Consider the following 17,055-nt stretch of genomic DNA (forward strand, 5'->3'; position numbering starts at 1 on the left):
GGTTCCTTGTCTTTGGACTTGGCGTGCTCTTCTGATCGTCCTCTTCTTTCCGATTTCTGCGAGGAATTCTGAAAAGATTGAGAGGGACGTGTATCAATGTCTTGATATCTATCAGGTTTTTTAATATTATCCCTATTTCTAAGGTTATATCTATTCCCCGAGGGGTCACTCTGCGGTGACCTCTGTCTTTGGTTTGGAGATTTCTCTCTTCGCCTAGGAGACCTTCCTCGGGACTGGAATTTCTTTTCTTTAGGATTGGATTGTTTGTTTCCATCCCAGTTCTTTTTTGGTGAATTATTATTATTAAAAAATATTTTTTCTGGACTTGTAGTCAGTTGCGGTTTTACTGGTATTCCACCTAGACTATCTCTGCCTAGTTCTTCATAGGATTTTTCTATGATTCTTGCAATTTCAGCTGGTTGGTCTGCTATATCTGTCTCTTTTAACCTCTGGCGGATCGCCACGTTTGCTGCTTCACCTTTTATGTTGGCTAATAATATAGCCGAGACCTGCTTGAAGTCTTTTAGTAATTTCATACCAAGAGTCAAAGCAGGTTCTGGACCGTATTCATCTTGAATTTGTTTTAGCACATCTGGTATTACCGAAATGGATGGAACACCGTGCGTTTTTGTGTAGATGGAAGCAAAGACTGTACCCCAAGTGTCACAGTCCTCAATGTGTGGTGCGATTCCCATTGGGAGACATATAGTCAGAATCCTGTGTTTTTCTAATGGGGTGGTGTCAGGAAACACCGCCTCTATTTGGGTGATTTTCTGTGCCAACCAGAATGGTATTTGTTCCCGTTTAGCTGGAACTTTACCTAGGCAGGATTGGATGTTCTGTGGTGTAATTTTATTTGTGTTCCCCTGGTGAGGGGTCAGCTGTGGAAGTTTAATCGCTGGCTGAATTGTTGAAGTCCGCATTACATACTGAACTAATTGTCTATGAATTTTTAGTAGTTGTTTTAGCTGTATTAACAGCTCTGCTGCAGGCATTCTTTCGATGTCTGGATGTGGTGTGTATCCGGCTAAGACCGGCCACGTTGCTCCTGGTCTTCCTAAAGGACCGAGCCTTGTAATGTGATTGTTATGTATTAGGGCGCCATCAAATAAGAGCAAATGCTCTTGGAATTTGAGTGGTACTTCCACCTCCTCGAAAGGAGTGTATGTTTCAGGAGGTTCCTCTACTTTGTAATAGTGGAAGTACTTTGTTACAGCATTTGCTGCCGGAAAATGTATCCATGAATAGTATACCTCTGTCTGCCGATATTCGTGTGCCTCAATTACGAATATGACTGTGCCACCTCTAGGTGTCAGTCCATTTTCTATAAGTTTTAAGGTTATAGATCTCCTTTTAATGACCGGAATGAGTGTTATATTCGGGTCTGCTGCTTGCATGGTAGCATCAGCATCTGCGAGTTCAGTAGCTAATCTAACTGCCTCTCTTTCTTCATCACTGTCTCCCATTTTACAGACAGGATGGTATTATGTCTATTTGCAGATCAGGTTTCTTTATGGAACAAAGATTAGATGCACAATATTTTGGAACTGTTTATCCTTCAACGTTGACTTGACCAAGAACCATACATAGGAGTTCCCTCCTGCGAGGTTTTGGAGGATATAACCTTTCACCCACTCCAGACGTCTTTGGAGTATTTGGGAAAAGGGGTCTGAGTGAGAAAGCACGACTGAGTTACTCTAAATGTCTTACGTTAGTTTTATCGCCCTTTCCAAACGCGTTGGGCGCCATGTAGTGTAGCTCCTATTTTCCCAATAGGCTCTGCGCATTGGAATAGTACCTACAGCAGTAAAGGCCTAGACCAGACGTTAACTAGGTCTACTACTGTCGATACTAGACTTAATTTTTGGGTTTGCCGGCTAAGCTCAGAGTTCGCTAGAAACTTTCTCGAATGTTCAAGGAAGGAATTAACTCCCCTGATTAGACAAGAAGGGATTTAGTTTCTGACAACCATAGAACATGACAACTTTGCTCTCCCCTAATCAAGAGTCAATCTCGAGAGTCGTGTGAGCACAAGGCAATTATTTTACTCAGTCAGTACGTGCATTCTTAGTCTCATCAGAATGTAGAGAAAAGGAAGAGACGGGCGTGTTCAATAAAAAGGTGTTATTTATTGATCAGTCTCTTTTCTCATACATGAGAAATGGATCGATATTATTGCAATACTTATAGTTAAGTAAAGTGCATACATTAAAAGCAATAGTATAAAATAATACTGTAAAAACATTGATATGGTTTCTGAGCCATATGATGTTTAAAATGATTAAAATATATTTACATACACATATACATTTGACTAAACGTACTCAACTGGTGTTTCTAAATACGCCTACCCCGTGTACCTGACCTAAGTCTAATGCGTGGGCGGGAATAGAAAGTTACAGTTTAAGTTAAGTTTGTTTTTGCCAAGTGAATAACTAAAGAATTCTCTGTGAGGGGTTATTCAGTTCTGTACCTGGAATTTAGGATGGATGAGGAATAGTATCTCTTTCTCTGCTCTCGATATTCCAGGCTGCCTGCGAGGGCTGCCCAGAAACGCCGGTGCTGGGTCTCTCGGCTTGAGATAGCAGCGCGTCTCTCAGCGCGTCAGGAAGGCGGGGCTGCTGCCAGCGGGGTCTGCTTCTGCTCTCGGCTTCGGCAAGTATGGCTGCTCCGTCTTGTCACCACACGTGTGTTTGCATAGGGCAAGGTCGGCAATATTTATACCTTGAAGGTGCCGAGATTGACGTAAGGATGGACATAGATACGTCAATAAAGATGTCATACGACTTGCTCGTTAGCACATTCTTTACTAAAGTTCTCTGTGAAATCAAAACAATGGCCGCACGGATTATCCAGGTTGTCATAGGTTTGATTTGTTATGAGAACGTCGTATGCCTTATCAGGGGCTGGAGGAATGTCGCTTGTCTAATTAGATCTCAAGCGTTATGACCTAATCAGATAACACGTTCCTGTGCCGTAGTGTGACTGCGTCAGATAACGGTATCTGCATCATGGGGGTTTTCTTGCCTCATGGGCTGACTGTTAGTTAACTTGATAGTTAGTTTAACCAGAATAGGGTCAGGAATAGGGGGACTGATTCAGAACCTATAGAAATACACGACAGTTTCAATGGCAATTTAGCACTCTGTAACTATGAGTTGTAAGATCTCTATTATTTGATGGCATGCTATTATAATTAAATAAGGATGGAAAAGGTTTGATGTCTTGTGAGTAATTCCTAAAACGGTTCAATGATTGTCTATTTTCAAATTTTAATTTTGAGCATTATTCTCAGCATTTTAAATGTTAAAAAAACCTGCATTGGAATACAAGCAGCCATTATACAAATTGCTATAGGAAAAATCTCAGAATCTTCAACATGCAAGTGTAACCATCGATGCACACGTAAGCAAATACATATTGCAATGTATAAGAACAAATCTTTCTGCCCAAGATTTTCCTTGAGGTCAGCAAGGACTTAACTTTTTGCAGTTATCAAATGTGCAATCAATGTAATTTAGGATATATGGATGGTGATAGAGTGCCATGTGTCCAATATCAGTGGAATTCATCCACAGTTTTAAAGAAGAATATTCTTAGGCTCCTAAATTCTTGTAGGTTCTTACTATCCAATGGTTGTATCCCTGTTCAGACTATGTCAGTTCCTCTTCAACACTGTGAGCTACTAAACTGATTTGATACTCGTAAGCAACATCACTAAATCAGCAAATATTGAGGCCTAATCAGATAGTGGTATGTTGCTCATATAAATAACATCAGTATTAATTACTTATAAATAATCCCCCATTCTAAGAATTTTCACTTCAGAATAAGGTGTGGAAATAAATCACCTTATTAGACATTTGCTGAACAACATCGGGCTGGGGTTTGAGATAGCGTGCTGAATATATGCTCGATACGTGATTCCCCAAATTATCTTCTGCCTTTACTTTAGATGATTCAAGCAAGCACCAGATTCTCTCCATTTCCTCTGTCATCAGCAATAACTCCAATTGGAGGAGTTCACTGGCATGCTTCTCCATGAAAAACCTGAAAAATGACACAACTATATCAAGACTGATTGACAGAGAACAAAACTGCTTACTTGATCAAATGCACAGCTCCGATTAATAGCAGTAAAATAAAACAACAGAAAACGTAGTGTCCAAAGTTAATGTGATTGACTAATTCAATGTATGAATCCTCTTGTATTATATTTTAGGGGGGAATCATAAAACAATGAATTTGGTATTGTCATAGAAGAACAATTATGTGGATTTCAATAATCGTTTATGTTTAGATAGTAGCATGGCAACCACATGGATAAAACACTTCTATCACAGGTTCGTTGTTCCTTAGCAATGTAATCACTGTAATCACAGTGGTTTTCAGTTAATTAGATGTAGAATGGTGATAATCCTAGTATCTCATCCTTAGAGGTCATTTAGGGGTCACCAGAGGTCGCAGCGGTGACCTGTAGAGTGCAGCTTGCGACCCCTGGCAGGTTCCTTGGACCCCACTCTTCAGGACAAAACTAGATTTTATTGGTTTGCTGCTCTGCAGCACTTAATATGTGTATCTCAGGTTCTGCTCCGTTTTATTTATTCTTTACAGGAGACACATGGTGTCTCCTGGAAAACAATACTTTTTCAAGTGTTTTATCCATGTGGTTGCCATAAAACTGATCTGTCCTAGCATTTGCAAACAGAGTTATGGAACATTTTACGGAAAACATCCACTGTTCACTTCACCTAGCTCACATTAAAACACCACTATTTGGGGAAAGGTAAGCTTGTTAACCCTTTCATGCAATCTGTCTGTGATTACCTTTTTCAGTTTTATGAAGCACAAACTCTGCCCAAGGGCATTGGAGAGCTTTTCCATGAGCAACAGTTATATTACAAACAGTCAGATTCTTTTTAGACACTGGGAGATTAACTGATTTGGCCAGAAGTACATGATTTTGAGCCAGCACCAAGACTCAAACCTGCTTCTCTTGTTCCAAAGCCAGCAGCTCTGATTGTAGCATCACATCCATGACTGAGGTTATGTCACAATCCACTCTTCGTAGGAACAGACAGCAGCACTGTGTATGTAGCTGGGACATTTATGGAAAATTTCAAACAATTAGGATTTACAAAGTACGGCTCATCATCCAATTGGTTATCCAGACTCAGGCTCCCAGAGGCTTATTCGAACAGCTAGGTCTTGAGGGTCATTTGAAGTTCTGGAAGTGAGGTTGTGATCTGAAGTTGCGTAGGGAAGCCGTTCCAGGTCTTTGCTGCAATGTGGGAGAAGGATCATCCTCCACTTTTGCTTCGGAAGATGTGGCGAGTATTGGCAAGTGAGTGAGGCAGAGTGTTGTATTCTTGACAGTTGATGGAGGTTCAAATGGTTGTTAATGTAGGCGCTTCCTTGGTTGTGTAGAGTCTTGTGTGTGTGGGTCAGAAGCTTGAATTGACATCTCTTCTGTACAGAAAGCCAGTGGAGTTGCCTGAGGTGAGGTGTGATATGGGTTCATCAGAGAAGGCTGAAGATAAGTCTGGCTGCAGTGTTCTGTATGGTTTGAAGTCTCTATAGGAGGTGTTCAGTGATTCCTATATGGAGGGACGTGCAGTCGTTTAGCCAGCTGATGATGAGGACCTGTGTCATGGTGCGTCTCGTGTCTAGGGGTAGCCACTTAAAGATCGTACATAGTATGCGCAGAGTGAGGAAGCAGGCTGAGGGGATAGCATTGATCTGTGATTTCATGGTGAGCTTGCTGTCAATGATGATTCTGAGGTTTCTAGCATAGTCGAAGGGAGTGGGTGCGGGTCCTAAGTCTGATGGCCACCAGGATTCATTCCATGTGTTGTTGCTGTTGCATAAGACGGAAGCTCAGTACTTCCATCTTGTCTGTGTTCAGCTGCAAGCAGTTGTTCTTCATGTAGTTGGCGTTGATTGTCATGCATCTGTGGAAGTTGGTTCTGGTAGTGGTGGTGTCGTCGATGAATGAGAGGATGAGTTGGGTGTTGTCTGCATAGGAACTAATTTTGAGACTGTGGGATCTGACGATGTTGACCAGGGGGGTCATATATGTGTTAAGGAGCGTGGGGCAAAGGGATAAGCCCTGGGGGACACCGCAAGTAAAAGGTGAAAGGGGAAGATGGATCCTCTGGGCGCATGCCCTTGGATGCCGATGTAGTGTCGTCTTTTGATCATCATGTGGTGGGATACAGTGTCAAAGGCTGCAGAGAGGTTGAGGAGGATCAGAGCTGCTGTTTCTCCTCAGTCAAGGAGGGGGGTTCTGATGTCATTGGTGGTTGTGATCAGGGCGGTTTCTGTCCTGTGATTGCTGCAAAAGCACGATTGGGAGGCATTGAGTAACTGGTTCTGCTCCGGGTGTGTCATAAGTTGCTTGCTGATGATTTTTTCCAAAACCTTCGCTGGGAATGGGAGCAGGAAGATTGGCGGGTAATTTATGAGTTCCCTTGTGTCGGTGGCGGGTTTTTTGAGGAGTGGTCTGACTTTGGCCACTTGGGGATGAAAATAAAGCGATAAGATTATAAATGTTTCATTTTTCATCTGTTAATGTCTGTCATATAATATTAATAACTGCCTTGAAGCTGTGAAATGTTGGGCAAACATGAAATTTCAATTAAAATGAAGGACTGTATTGCAGCTAAATAAAGATAACAATGAAATGGGTTCATATGCGTCATGAAGCCTCATACATATTGTACCAGCATACCTATCAAAAAAGTTCTCTTAGGCCATGACTAAAAGTAGCAATTCAGTCCAGGCTGATAATGGCACCACTGAAAATACAGGGTCTGCTAACACCAACCTTCATTTCAATTGGATTTGGGCCCAGTCTTGCTAACACTTTGAGTCGAGCTTGTATTACTTTTCTCAAACAAACCTCGGAAAGTATTTACAAAAAAGTGTCGGAGCACCGGATAGTTCCAAAATAGCTAATCCCACGCTCTGTCACTTTAGAAATGCAGGGATGCAACATATTTACAATAATATGGTGCATCCCTGCATTTCACCCTATGCTGGCGCTAAATTGATCTGCCTAGCGCCAACTCAGACACCCTTGCACCATGGTACAAGGGTGCCTGCATTGAGGGAATGATTGTTTATGTGCAGGAAGGGGTCCCTTCCTGCACATAAACAATCAAGAATGGCGTTTTGTAACTTCTATGTGTGCTGCAATGCAGCACACATAGAACTAGTAAATCATAATTCTTTTAGCGATTGTATATGTGCAGGAAGGGACACCTTCCAGCACATAAACAATCATTCATGGTAATTTGATGTTTCTATGTGTGCTGCACAATGCAGCACACACAGAAACAGCAAAAAGAAGGAGAAATAAAGCATTTGTCTTCATTTCGCCATGTTAAGACCAGGTTTTTCCTGATCTTAATTTTGGCACTGCCTCCTTTTTATGCCACCCTTGTAAATAGGGGGCAAAGTCAAAATGAATGTGTGTTGCGGCGGAATGCCCCTTGTAACATCTATTTCCCACCTCTTTCACACTAAGTATATTAAGCCTTCTAAATAAGACGAAGCCCCTATTGCAACAGGAACATCATAAATGACGTTCCTGTGGCAATAGGGGCTTGTAATTATGGCCTGTGGTGTAAAGCATTTTGGTGGGATTTACTTTCCAATGCAAATCATGGTTTGCATTGAAAGTTGAGTTAAGTAAGACCAAATAGTTCTCTGACCTGCTTTGTGCTATTTTGAGTCAAAGGGGAGTATCATCAGTGATACATTTTATCATCATTGCACGTTTACTGCACAGTACAGCACCCATAAAAGTAAGGAAAGTATTAAAGCACAGTTTTTATATTTGAAGGGTCCCCTTCCAGTACAAAGCCTATTCTTGACAGAATGCAAACACCCATGCCCTATGGTGCAAGGGTGTATGCCTTGATGCATGGCAGCCTAAAGTGCAGAAGCACAGGGAGAAAGGAAAACAACATCATAGCTTAGTAGATATTGTGCTGTCCTGCTCTCTGTCTATCACACAAAGCAGCAGAGCAATTTTGGTTGCTGCATTGCATGAAATGTTAGTAAAGGTGCAACTTGATGTTGGCTCAGTACTTCACAGTTTCAGGGGCATCAGTAATTTAACAGTTTTGACTGAATAGTAAAATGTACATTAAATATTTTTTTTTATTTTTCATTACTATTTATTCTAGATTTATTCATTTCACTTCTGTTAATACCACCAGGGTCAAAGGTCATATGGTGTTACTTTATGTGATGTCATTGGGGGGAGGGTCAAAGGGCATGTGATGTCACTACCCTACCCCTGGTATTTTGGTGAATCAACGCCCATGATCTCATTACGAGTGACGAGGATCACTATCTTCAGGGGATATCAATCTGGGCCATTTCAAAGTGCCTAGTGTCTCTGAGCCTGGAAACACCAGATCTCCAAATACTGAGCTGGCTAATTTGGGATCTGGGTACACTGGACCAAACCTGAGTGCTGCCGAATCTGCAGACAAGTGCTGAGCTGGCCCCTCCCACCCGCCTCATGCACAATAGGGAGAATTGCAAATGCTCTCCCCAGCCCTCCACTCATCTGGCCTGCCCTGCTCCCGCCCGCTGCTACCCATACAAAAGGTCTCAACAAAACCCCCTTCCTACTTCTCAACTACTCAAAATAGGTGGCAAATGGCTGTGGATCTGGGCATTGTATTCTCAATTGTAAAGTTGAACAACCTACATATTTTTGAAACAGTACTCCGGGGTATGTATGTCATCCCCTATTCTGAGGGAAATACCATGTAATCTCATGATGAAGGCAGAGATAATTGCTGTAATCCCTGTGTCTAAATCTGGGAAACTCGTCAAGCCATAAGTGGGATAGCTTGCCATTTTATTGACAAAGGATAAGCAGTGTTTCACTGATATTCATTTTATATTTCAACGCCTAGAAGAAAAACAAGTCAGAATTAATCATCAAAATTGAAACATACGAAGCACAAAGTACAAACTTTTTGGAACACACAATACAAATTTTTTGAAATGTTTGTGCTGCTATCGAAAAGATCCAGATTCCAACCATTATGTAAATCATTGACATAATACCCAAAGATCATGCAATGTACAAGGGTTTTGATCTTCTAGAAATTTCCATTTTTTTTCCACTCAAATGCTCAAAGAAAAGGGAATAATTTCCTTTTCATATGGCCAACATTCAGGTGATTTAGTTAAACAAATGTCTTGTTTAGGAGGTAAGAGGCATACAATTATAAAGCTCAGTTTTTTTGTATTTTCTTTGTTTCATAAGAGTGTTGTTGGGCCTGACCCTTTTTGTAGGGTTACCCCACGCTTTTTGTCTTCTGTGCTATACCCATTTTTGTTGGCATTAAGATTATATGCATTTTTTCCCTGCTAACCAGTATTAAAGGCTTGTGATCTCTCCTTCAAACATGGTAAAATTGGACTACCCTTAATTGACGTATTTAATTTACTTCTAAGTCCCCAGTAAATGGTACTTCATGGACCCAACTCCTGTAAATTAAATACTACTTGCCGGCCTGCAGCACTCGTGCTACCCACTCAAATAGCCTTTTAAAACTTGCCTCAGGCCTGCAATTGCAGTCTGTAATACAGTTGTAAACGGCTATTTCGACCTGCCAACATAAACCACTTTCCAGGACTCAACCTTCCTTTCTAATACTTATGAGTCACCCCTAAGGTAGGCCGGAAGGCTCATAGGGCAGGGTGCACTGTATTTCAAAAGTAAAACATGTACACTTAAATTTTACATGTTCTGGCAGTGAAAAACTCTTAAAGTCAATTTTCACTGTTATATGGCCTATCTCTCCCATTACCAAACACTTGTTTTCCTTTTTACATTTAGTGAGGGATAACATTGGATAGGGAGCAGATAGCGCTCTGCTGTTTAGACTAAAATGAACTGTATTTAAAATCTTCTTTAATTAATAAAGTTGAATTTGAAGTCACAATTCTGAAATTGCCACTTTTAGAAAATGGCAATTTCGTGTCTCAACCATTTGTGCCTTTTTGCCAGTGTCCAGCTAAGCCATTTACATGACAGTGAATGGCCCAGCAACTGGGGATTACGTATTGCATCCAGATAGTAATACAAAAGCATCGTAGGTATGGACAGGATGGGGCCATCCTGGTCGGATGGTTGGAGAAGGAGCTGTACTCAGTCTCACTTTTACTTCGACGGGCTTTATCTCCTGCACACACAAAAGAACTAGACACCAGGCCCGTCATGTCTTTGGTCAACCCAGACATTTTGGAACCTGACAGCGGAAGAGGAATAACTTTCCAGAACCATATGTGGAGGAGGGACAGAGAGTTCCCCTACACAAAGACTGGCTCCAGGTATAAATATTGGACCTTCAAGTGCACTCTTTAGAACACGCCTGGGACTGTGGAAGGTACAGAAAGACTACGGTGCTACTGGAGGACTACATCACTAATGAGGACTGCTTTGCAGTCTGAGATGGAAGCCCGGATCTGCTTAATTGCATCCCAGGCTAACCAAGAGTGTCTCCAAGGGTCAACTGACTGACCTCTTACGTGAGCTACAAGTACACAATAGCTTAAAAGTCTTACGTGAAACTGCCAGCTGACCTGCTGAACCTCTTCTAGAGTGAGACCTGATAATAGAGGCATACCCCAAGTTCTAGACCCTTGGCTGGAGTCAGAGTGTACTCCTCCCTGTACTCCGCCCTGTGCAACTGAAGGTTTGCTCAGAGCCGACACAATGCCACACAAACCGATGCAGGACCATGCATCGTAGAAGCTCACAGCTCCTGATCCATGGCTACATCGAAACTGATGTTGAATGATACAACCCAACTCAGGACCTTGCATCGCAGTATCTCGGAGCTCCTGATTGGTAGCTTAATTGGAACTGATGCAGCATGATGCAACTCAACACAGGACCTCACATCGCAGCACCTCGCACTCCTGATAGGCATCTTCATTGGAACTGGTGCAGCGGGACGCAACCTGGCGCAGAGCCTCTCGTCATAACACCAAGAACACTGAGGTACAACTCTCAGTGGGCTGAACATGGGCCTGTACCAAGCACTTGCCAATGTGGTTGGCCTAAACTTGTGACTTTGTTCTGGTCCAGTGCGACCAGAGTACCGTAATTGCCGCTTTCTGTTTTTTTGTGCAATTTTCACATAAAACTTTGAAATTGAAAATCTCCTGTTCTACAGATTGGATTGTGTCATTCTGGTATGATTTTTTTAATTAAAATGTAATCTATGGATTTTTCTTGTGTTGAATTTTTACTTTATTACTGGTTGATTGCAGCATAAATACTTTGCAAATTGCCTCTAAATTAAACCTTACTGATTCATGTCAAGCAACCACAGGGTTAAGCACAGGTTAATTTAGTGACTTTTGTGGTTCATCCTGACAAAGTTTATGGTTGTTGCCTATGTGGGACTTCCACACCCCTCAAACACAGCTCAATTTCTTACAGGTGTCGTGGGTAAGTTGTTGTCTGGAAAACCTTGAAGATCTCAAATGTAAATTAGGTCCCCTCAATGTATTCTTGTTTTTAAATCAAGGAAATTGTATTGTCATTTTGCATCTCAGGTTTTCTCAGATTCTAAAACTATGCATGCCTATAAAGGGTGAAAGGGAGTAAATTAGCAGTGTTACACAATGTATGCAAATGATCAGGCATCTACCTCCAAAGAATTAAGAGAAAAATAAAAAAGAGAACATTTCTGCCTGTTTCTATTTAGAGCACATTTGTTACTACACTCCCCCGCTAACAGCACAGAAATAGACATGACACCTGTTAAGGTACTGGATAAAGGGATAGCTTCTTTATCGGTATCCCATTAATCTGTAATAACATATTATATTGCTAGACTGTTTTTATTGTGGTCTCATTAATTGGTCTCCTTATTTTGCTTTAAACATTTGTTTCCTAAGCATGCTGGTTTTGTTCATCCCCATGCATTTGATGCATTATACCAAACCTTGTCAGCTGCTTTTGGTGCAGGTGTGATCTTTTCGCAGTTGGATACAAAGGCAGGATTGGCGAAATTCCAGCAGTTTGGATGGACTCCTGTTTTTTTCCGATTTTGAAGGACTCCGAATTAATTGTGGATGCCTTCAAAGTACTGCTTGAGGAATAACCTTAAAAAAATGAAAGGCAAATGTGAGCTTCAGACTTTTTTAATTCCATTGTCATCCTGAGACTTGTGAAGATAATGCATGATAGCCCATAGGTCAGATATGAGATGAGTTTATTGTACAGCTCCCAGGTTGATCAACTACAAGCATTATTCCAGAGAGTCCAGAGCAGTGCTTAATTTGTACTGGTGGTTGCAGGTGTGGGGCACCAGTACTTATTTTTGGGACCGGAAACATGGAGGATGAGAAAGGCATAAAAGTGTGTGTTTACCCTTTTGAACCAGGCCCAAAGTCTTGAAATCTGTGTGAATATTAATCACTTCCTCAAATTGCAGCCCGTGAACTGCAACTATAACAGAAATACCTGTAAAAGTAATGTTAGAAAGGCGATCCCAGGGGAGGCAGAAGATCTGACTGACCACCCCTAGGTCAACCCTCCGTCGAGAAGTAGCCGAGCGTTATCGAGAGGTCTCCTGGGTGAGGGTCCTCTCCTAGGATCGGACAGCAGGGTAACCACAACACTACAAACGGACACCACACAAGAGGTTAAGTTCTTAGGCTTTATCAAGAATAAAGGTTGCTGGGTCTCAGCAGTATATACAGGCAGATCGAGGGATCTGTAGAGTCTCGTAAAAGGGGCAGGGTAGCGGGACAGTCTCGGTATGGATACAGGAAGGGATACCCTGCGCACAGCTCTCAATCCTCGAGCCGGGGGTTCCGAGGGGTCGAGCCGCGGCAGCGCCAGCAGGACTCGACAGGTGGTCTTAACGGAGAGGAGGCCGCGGCAGCGCCAGCAGGCTCTCAAGATGGTTCAGCCGCGGCAGCGCCAGCAGGCTCTCAAGATAGTTCAGCCGCGGCAGCGCCAGCAGGCTCTCAGGTGGTTCAGCCGCGGCAGCGCCAGCAGGCTCTCAAGATGGTTCAGCCGCGGCAGCGCCAGCAGGCTTTCAGGTGGTTCAGCCGCGGCAGCGCCAGCAGGCTCCTAGGATGGTACAGCAAAGGTGGGCCGCGGCAGCGCCAGCAGGCTCTCAGGGTCTCTTCAGGTTACTGGCAATGAGTTCTTCGGGTGTCGGCCGTGACAGCGTCAGCAGGGCTTCCAGTCCAGGATACAACTGGCGTCCTACTCCGGGGCTGGCCCAGATATAGGACTGGAGTCCTTTGATGTCCGGACCCTCGCGCCTGGGGGTCAGAGGGGCCGGGATGATGGTGTCCAGACCCCCAGCAGGGGGGTGGAGCCAACGCCCAGGGAGGCCGGAGGGCGATCGAAACCAGGCGTCCGGGGACGGCTGGAGGGCCATCGAAACTCCCTTTTCTCCGGGATCTGTCGAGTGGCCACTCGACCACCTGGGTGGATCTTGGTGCCTCAATGTCTGGGCTTCGCTGGACCTGGGCCGGGGCCGAGGCCACGTGGTCTGGACGTGGTGGGCCCAAGATGGAGTCGGGCGCGGCCTCGTGCTTAGGTCGTGAGGGGCCCATGATGGAGCCAGGCCGGTAGTGGGGGTCCGGGATGGTGACCGGACCAACAATGTTGGGGCGTGCAGTGTCGGGCAAAAGGGCTGCCCGATGCTGGGTGGAGGGCTGATGTCGTCCTGGGCCCGCCATGCGGGAGGGGTAGGACCACGCCATGAGGCCGGGTCCAACAAGTAAGATATTGTGATAGTTATAATCTTTATTTTATGTTAGGTGAGGTCCAAAATTGCAGAGAACAGGATCGGAATGTCCATAAGGCAAAGTAATCCAGCTGTTACGCTGCCACCAGCAGGGAGCAGCACAAAGCAGCATGTTGCAGCTAAAAGCTGCAAATATGCGTCTACCGCCATAAAGAATGCAGTTTTGCTTGATGTACAATAACTCTTGCATGGTTCCTCAAAACAAACTGTTATTCCCTGAGTGAGCATTGTGTTGTTTTTTATTAGTGCATTGTTGTGCACAAGCTGTCAGGTCACATGCACAAGTCGTAAAAAGAATGTATATTTAATAAAAGTTTACATTGGAAGCTAATGTTAAAGCCTCTCTCCTCTTACATAAAAGGTGCTCTTGAGGAACAATGTAGCCATTTACACTGAAGCACCGAGGGCTGAGGTTTGATTATAAAGCATGAATCCTGATTGGTGTATAAAACAGAGGGTGCAGAACAGGCTAAAGGTTAGGGTTTACCAGCAAGTCAGATGGAATCATTTAAAGATATGTTGCCTGGAGGTTAAATATCAGAATCCTTTGTCACCACGGTTAATGATGCAATGGTGCAAATAATGAAACTGAAAAGGATTTCTCCTTCATATATCATTATCTTTAAAGCTCGAAATTGGACCCATGAGGAAACATACACCATTTGCAATACCAGAGATCCTTATGACGATTTAGGTGTTACAATCTGTCTTTGTTACAAATACTCAGCTATCAGACACTGTCATTAAAACTAATAAGACTAACCTTGTAACATTTTAAGGGAATTAAATGTTGAGAAGTCAATGGTGTTTCTTTTTTAGAGAATATCTCCATCTTACCCACCCAACATTCACCATAGTTGGCAATCTCTAGGCAGCCATTCCATTTAAAAGCATGCCTACCAGGATTCCTGTTGCTCTGGACCAGTGCTTAATTTGAGCTGGTGGTTTCCGGAACTGGGCACTGGCACCTATTTGTCAACACCGCTGCTATGGCAGTCTGCAACATGGTGGCACTGTTAGCCCAATTTAGATATAAGCATAACAACAATTATTTATCAATTCATTACATATTAAAATGACTAATACCTGATGTCCAAACCATTCTTATAGCTTTGGGGACCTGGAATAGCCCTAATTATCAACCTGGTAGGAGAGCAATGGTTAGTAGCTGTATTGGTTATGTCACTGGCAGCTCTCTCAGAGGCAATGATTAATATTGACAAATTAAGCACAGCCTAGGCCTTCATGATTTGTACTCAGTTTATAATAACAAACTGTTTTTATGAGCTTTCTGCGATTGAGGAATGTAATAAAGTCTTGCAGCTTCTTTTAGAATGGTTTACAGGCCTTCTAGGTTTCTACTAAATGTATGGAGTTGAAGTTTGACTTAAGACCACGTAACCACTTATAACATATAAAGGCAGTTTGGTAGACCCAAATGAAAATTCTTTTTGTAGGTGCACATTTTGTTTCATGTCTTCTTTCATAAGGGGGTGTCATACCAGTAGACTGCGGGATATTTAAAGGGATGTTTAAATGAGTTAAATCAGTTAACATAGTTCTGCACCATAAGGCATACTTGGTTATACCTCTCTTGATATGTTTTTAAGGTGCAAATATCAGGCAAAACAGAAATCCAAAGCTCCCTCTCTTAAAATTATAAATTGACAAGATGTGTGTCCCCCTCTACAGAATTACCTGACTCCTTTGGATTTCTGAAATCCAATCTCTTTACTATAACGCAAAGCAAGGTATTCATATGTCTCCACTGTCTCAAACTTGATCCAGTCAAATGCAATTTCCTACGTTTACCATGCTTTGGTTCTATAGTCAAATTCTTACATTTCCCAATATTTATTTCCAATTTATTGAAAGAGCATTGGGACTCAAAGGCTAGAGGAAGTTGTCTGAAGAGCCCATTTTTTTTTTTTAGTAATTAGTATTGTCTCATCGGTGAATAACGGAGTGGCAATGTATGCCCCATTAAATCTCAGTATCTCGGGTGCAGTTTAAGGTAAGTCATCTTCCAGCTAATTTATAAATAAACTGAAGAGCAAAAGTGCTGTAATCTTGATGCACCCCACGTTGTCTTCAAGCGGAGGTGTAACAAAACGTTAACATTAACTCAGGTAACTGGCACAAGATGATGAACAAGAAATTCGTAGCAATATCGACCAGTTATTGACGATGGCCTATAAATCTAGAAAGGCCAGATGTAGAAGCCTTTCTAAAGATGAACATATTTTGCAATAATTACCATAAATCTGAGAATCTGTTAGAGTGTGCACAAAGACTGAGAAACTATGAACATAAAGAGGCCCTGAGCTCCTGAGAAAATCCATACAGACTCTTTATACTCTGAAACATCTTCGGGTAGTGACGTAGGGCTCAATTCACAAACAAAGGTCCTGATTTATATGTCGGCAGAAAGGGAAGTCAGTCACAGCGGTGACGGAGTTCCGCCCACCCGATTTAAATTTGGGCGGACCTTGGTTTGACGATGGAAGACTACGCCATCTCCACTGTGGTCAATCTCCTCAGAGGGCCCGACAAAGTAAGGGCAGTCGGAGGACTGGCTATATGTCTACCCACCTAATTCAGATGGACAAGACATAGAGCCATTCCTTTTTGCCCATCATCGTCAGCAAAAACCTGGTGGTAAGGGACACTGAAAAGTGCTCAATGACCCCCTTGTCATGTGAGGAAAGCTTTTAAAAAAAACTGTCAATACGAAAACACTGCTTAGTTTTTTTTTTTATTTAAAAAAATAGTACATTTGTTAAACTATTCCAGCATGTTGACGCAGCCGTCAGTCAAACTTAAAATGCATTGGCAGGAGTCGGCCTGAACACAGTTCCCATCAATGCTTGAAATGCCCACTGGGCCAGCAAACATTTCTAAATTTGGTGGGCAGCACACCCGTCATGGCAACGGAATAATTTACTCGGTCGCCCTGGCAGCAAATCGGGTCACCCTGCAAAATATTAATCCAGTCTAGACTCACCAATGCAGAATTCACAAAGCTTTCAGGAGTATGAATGGAAATCTGCACCAATTGCAGATTTCCTGTTATTTTGGATATGACATTTCCATAATGTATGAATTGTGTTAAGCCAAAACAATTTGCATTCGAAAATCATCATTGCTGGTGGGTGTGAAGGCGATGTGAAGTTCCACTTTGCACACTACTAGAACTTTATAAAGCTTAGTGTGCCCAATTCACGAGTTTTTTTAATGATCATAG

This window comes from Lissotriton helveticus, chromosome 3_1 (assembly GCF_964261635.1).
Source record: "Lissotriton helveticus chromosome 3_1, aLisHel1.1, whole genome shotgun sequence".
In the NCBI taxonomy this organism is placed as follows: Eukaryota; Metazoa; Chordata; class Amphibia; order Caudata; family Salamandridae; genus Lissotriton; species Lissotriton helveticus.